At 58.9% G+C, this 5,039-nt stretch overlaps 1 long non-coding RNA gene across 3 annotated transcripts; it reads left to right on the forward strand.

Moving 5' to 3' along the window:
• The first annotated feature begins 1,883 nt into the window (after positions 1–1,883).
• LOC116660724 lies at positions 1,884–4,942 on the forward strand. Of its 3 annotated transcripts, none has more exons than XR_004316326.1 (3): positions 1,884–2,067; positions 2,678–2,889; positions 4,264–4,942. It is a non-coding gene; the product is annotated as an uncharacterized LOC116660724 (long non-coding RNA). The 3 variants fall into 3 exon arrangements; XR_004316327.1 differs by lacking the exon at positions 1,884–2,067 and adding an exon at positions 2,470–2,589; XR_004316328.1 differs by lacking the exons at positions 1,884–2,067; positions 2,678–2,889 and adding an exon at positions 3,424–3,499.
• Positions 4,943–5,039: the final 97 nt, after the last annotated feature.

Here is a 5,039-nt window from a genome sequence, read left to right on the forward strand (position 1 = left end):
ATAATCCTTTCATTGTGAAGACCACCCTCTGTGTGAAGAGACACACCCAGGAGGGCCATCCCAGGGGACAGTAAAGCCCCTGGGTGAGCGATGGGGGGAGCAGGTGGCGGCAAACGGCCCGCAAGTCCTCCTGTAGGAGCCTGGAGGGGTCGCACCCCCCACCGTGGGCACCGCCATCAACAGTCGGGGGCAGAGCCGAGTCTATGGGCCCTGGGGCCCGCTGGACCCTGTCAAGACCAAGCCATCAATTCACCAAATGCTCATGGCATCCTGGGAGCTAGCTGCTATGTGTGCCTCCATTTTAAACGTGGGGAAACTCAGGCAGAAAAGTCTGACCCAGCTAGAGACGGGAGCTGATAGTCCCCCTTAGAGGTGACCGCAGCCGGGCAGGGAGGGGCCCTCCTGACAGGGGGACTTCAGCCCCCAGCCAAACATGCGTGCTCCCCCGGAGGGCGTGGCCCAGACCCCGGACCCAAAGGGGAGAACCAGAGCTTGCTCCCGGGGGCTTGACTTGCCTTTGAAGGAAATTTGTGGTTTTCTCTTTGTTTTTTAACTCGTGGTTTTCATTTTATTTTATTTTATTTTATTTTATTTTTCAATCTTTTGTCACATTACTGCTTCCCTCTGGTTACTGTTTTAGTATTTAGGGGCCCAGCTGGCTCTCTGGTCGGTTGGTCAGAGCGCCTTTGTTCCTCACTGGTCCCAGTTAGGGCTGCTGGGCTGTGTCCGGGACCATGGTTCTGCTGTCCCTCCAAACCCATCGGAGCAGCCTGGGTGCCCGGCAGCCCAGGCCTGAACCTCCAACAACTCACTTCTCTACCCTAACACGCCCCCTGCTCCTTGTCCAAAGCAAAGGAGGTGTCCCGCTCCTCGAGGTGACCCCTGCTGCCAAGTTGGGTGAACCCCCCCACAAACAGAGGCCACAAAGCATTAGGATGGGAGGCCCCCGGCCTCCCTTCACAGAAGCAGCGACTATGAGACTGCTCCGGGGGACCCTGGGCTGGATTTCCTCGTCCGTCATCAGCATGGACATGGCACATGGAGAGTCCAGCTGGTTGAGGTTCTTAAACGAAAATCTTCAGTCTCCCGAAGGTAGGACTTTGCAAGCAGCCTGACCCTCAGGGCTGCTGACTGCTTCTTAATGGGAAAAGATAAAAGAAACAGAAAGACTGGGGCCCAGAAAAAGATCTGTGCGGAAGCCGCTGGGCAGTATTTCTCGATGTTTGCAGAACACAGGAGACGAACGAGTTTCTATTAGAAGCGGGATTTCAGGCACAGGGAAAAAAAACTCCTTGGTTGCCACGGATACACTCCCTGGGCAGACAGCGGGTGGGAGCTGGGTCACGGCGAGGACCGGCTGCCGGGATGCCCGGGGCTGGGAGCTGGCCCGCCCACTTCCCTCTAGACACGAGTGGCTCCCGGAGGCCCCTGCTGGCAATGCTCCCGGGACTCCAACCACAAAGTGAACCCAAACAAGCCTGGGGTTGAGAGAGGTCGCATCCAGCCCTAACAGAAACTTGGCAGTCAGAAGTCAGGAGTGCTGAGTCCTGGGAACTCAGGCCCCAGGATTTACACAACAAACGGGACCTGCCCAGACCTGGCCTCCCAGTGTGTCCTTTCTGGTGTCGAACTCAGACCTCAGCCCGGAGGGCTGCAAACCCCCGCCCCTGGGCTGGCTCACTCCAGGAAGGAGGCACCGTTCCCTCCTGGCTTCCTCTCTCCCCACGCGGACTTCGGGAGCCTGCAGTCTTCTGCCCCGTGTTTTCACTAGGTCTGCCCGGAGGTGGATGCCCCGGGGTACAGCTTTCCTGTCCGGCCTTGCTGCTCAGATTCCTCTGCCAGCGGCTTCCCGGAGGGGAGGGGAGGGGAGGGTTCCGTGAAAGCCCTCCGCAGGAGGCAGGGCTGGGTAGGAGGTGTGTACCTTGCCCGCGTTCGGCCTCTGTCCCTCATGCACCTGGTGAATTACAGCCGTTCACGGAGTGGACGCTGTCAGGGGCTGCAGGGGACTGCACCAGGCGGGAGATGCTGTCCCGGGCCCTCCCGCTGTTTACACAGGAAGGGGAGAAGGTGGGACCCAGTGCCGGGCCGGAAATGCCTAGTTCCAGAGAATGGGGGTGTCAGCACCGCAGGGAGGCCCAAGGAGGCCAGGAAAACCTGAGCCACCCTGTGCCAAGGCAAACACAAGTCGTTCTTCTGAACTGGCACCTCCGGGTCAGCGTTCAGGCCAATGAATTCTGCAGAACTCATTCCCAGAGGGCTGGAGAGCTCTCAGCAGGACTGCAGTGTCCCGGGTTCACCTGGCTTGGCAGAGCCGTGACGAGGCATCAGGACATGGGGTCTTGTGAGCCCTCACGGGGGTGGTGCCGTGGGAACCCACCCACCCCGCCCGGTTTTCACTCACTTACCACCTCAAGGAGACTCTGGGCAGCGCTATGAGCACCAAGGAGAGATTGTCTCCCATTTCACAGACAGAAACTCAGGCTCAGAGTGGTCCAGGCAGAGCTCAGGGGTCCACAGCCAAAGGGCTCGCAGTCAGTGCCCATGATGGCTCTGCCCCACAGGCCACTCTCAGCTGACACTGGGGTCCAGGTGGGACTCCCAAGAACACCCTGGGGGGTCCTCGGGTCCCCACGTGGCCACACCCTTCAGAGGTAAGAAATGTTAACCCATTTTACAGACTGGAAAACAGCGGTTTAGTGGAATCAAGTGACCTACTCTGATGACACCCAGAAAAGGTGGAGACTGGAGCCCAGGCACCTCGGGGATACATTCTGCCCTCCCAGAAGACATAGATGTGACCTGCAGCTGCCAGGAGACGTGGCATTTCCCGAGGGACTCTGATGCCCTGTGGCACAGACCAGAGCCTGGCCTCCAGACCTGCCGCATCAGGTGAGACACATAAATCCCAGCCTCTGCCCCAAATCTCCTCCGTCTGAGACTCCGGTGGTGGGGGGCAGGGGTCTGTGTGGTGGTCACAGCCCTCCCGGGGCTGTAACACGCCTCCAGGTGAGAAGGGCCGGAGATCCGGAGGGGCAGCTGCTCGGCGGGCGGGTGCAGAGCCTTCCTGAAAGGGGCCGCGCGCAGACCCCTCCATCAGCCTCGCCCTGGGCTGCAGAGAGGACGGGGCGGGGTCCGCGTGGGCCTGGGCGACGCGTGCCCTACAGGCCAGCACTGGCGGGAGGTGACAAGGGCCTCTGAGAGCTGGCCTGGGGGCCGGGCCCCGCCGCCACCTCGCTTGAACCCTAGAAGGGACGTGTGTCAGCACGGGCCCCCGCTGGGGATATCTGATCACCCCTGCTCTGCACAGTCTGCAGGGTGGAGTGTAAGACAGACGATTCCAGGGAGCTGACCTTTCCAATTAGGCGGTGAAGTCAGTGGGAACTTCAAATGGGTTAAAAATAGGACTCTAAAAATAGCCCTGCAGAACCGGAGGTGTGGCGGGGAAAGTTCCTGGCCGGGCCGGGCAGGGTGGGTCCCACATAGCCTCTGCCGCAAAGCGGTGAGCTGCCTCTGACCCCAGCAGGCCCGCAGCCAGAGAGGCGGGGGGCGGGGGCGGGGGCGAGGGCGCGCCGTGCAGGGAAGGCGCTCAGGGCTTCGGGCTGGAGCCTGCCCCATTTACATTTCCCAGGCTTCTCGCACTGACGGTGCTTTAAATTCTCCGTGGAGGTTTGGGCATGCGCCTTCACGCATAGCTGGCTGACCTGTGCATGAGCACACGTGCTCCTCGTTTTTTACTAGGTGTTATTTCCCGCCAGATCTTCCAGACCAGAGCATCTGCACCACTGCCCCCGGACCCCCCGAGTCAGAATCCGCACGTTCCCAGGGCCCTGGGCACCGCAGTGTCCAGGGAAGTCTGAGAAGCTCTGCTCCAGGCTCCCAGGGACCCGCCCCAAATGCCAGGCTGCGGCCAAGGGTTCTGCGGGAGTCCTCCTGGGGTCAAGGTCCCGGCGCCCAGGGCTGCTGCAGGGGAGGCGGTTTCCTGCAGCCACAGGGGACTGACTGTGGTGGCTGTTGGCTGACTGAGGCCTGGAAGTGGCTGCCCCTGAACAGAGGACACTGAGAATCTGGTCCAGACTCCTCCTTGGGGTGCCTGTCCACATGTGGGCAGGGGCCAAGCAGGGCTGTGGACACCTGCCATGGCTGGCTGGGACACCTGAGGTCACTGTGACCCCGGGGTCTCTCTGCATCCCTGCCCGTACACCCAAGGAGAGTCCAGCTCCGTGGGTCCCTCCACCACCTTCATAAAGTTCCTCTTCTCTCCAGGCCAGGTCCCCATGGAGAGTGAGACCCGGTCCTGCCCTCGAGGACCCACAGACCTGCCGGGGACAGATGCACCAAGCAGGAAATGACACAGTAACGTGGAAGCAGAGGGGCCAAGCTGGACTCAGGTGTTGCCGCCTACGGAGAAGGACCAGCCAGGTGACCAGTTTCCGTGAGGACATCTGGCCAGCCTAGGGTGGGTGACTCCATATACGATGGTTAATGTTTCTATTTCTCTGAGTCGATCCTTCTCCTTTCTGGGAATTATTATTTTTATTGAAGGACATTTACATCCAGAACAGATGGCTAATCTTAAGGATGCAGTTCAGCCTTGACAACTGTGCACACCCACGTCACCCGCATCGATGTATGGAACATCGCGGCCCCCTGGTAATTCCCTCCAGGGAAGACAGCCATGCTGACCTGCACGGCCGCTGGCTGGTCCTGCATGTTCTTGACCTTCACGTGAATGGACTCACAGGATGTGAACATGCCGTGTCCCAACGCAAGGTGTGTGAGATGCACCCACCTTTGAGTTTATATCCATTGTCCTCGCTGTGTAGAATGCCAGTGGGTGAATAACGTATATACTTTATTCTGAGACTGGAGAACGTTTGGGTCATTTCCAGTTTGGGGCTCCTATTAATAAAGCTGATATGGACAGGGTTTTTTTTCCTTAAAATTTTTTGTTAATTTTATTAAGGTAGAATTCACATAACATAAAATCCATCATTTTAAACTGAACAGTTCAGTGGCCTTTAGTACATTCACGGTGCTTT

Source organism: Camelus ferus, chromosome 31 (assembly GCF_009834535.1).
Source record: "Camelus ferus isolate YT-003-E chromosome 31, BCGSAC_Cfer_1.0, whole genome shotgun sequence".
NCBI classification, from domain to species: domain Eukaryota; kingdom Metazoa; phylum Chordata; class Mammalia; order Artiodactyla; family Camelidae; genus Camelus; species Camelus ferus.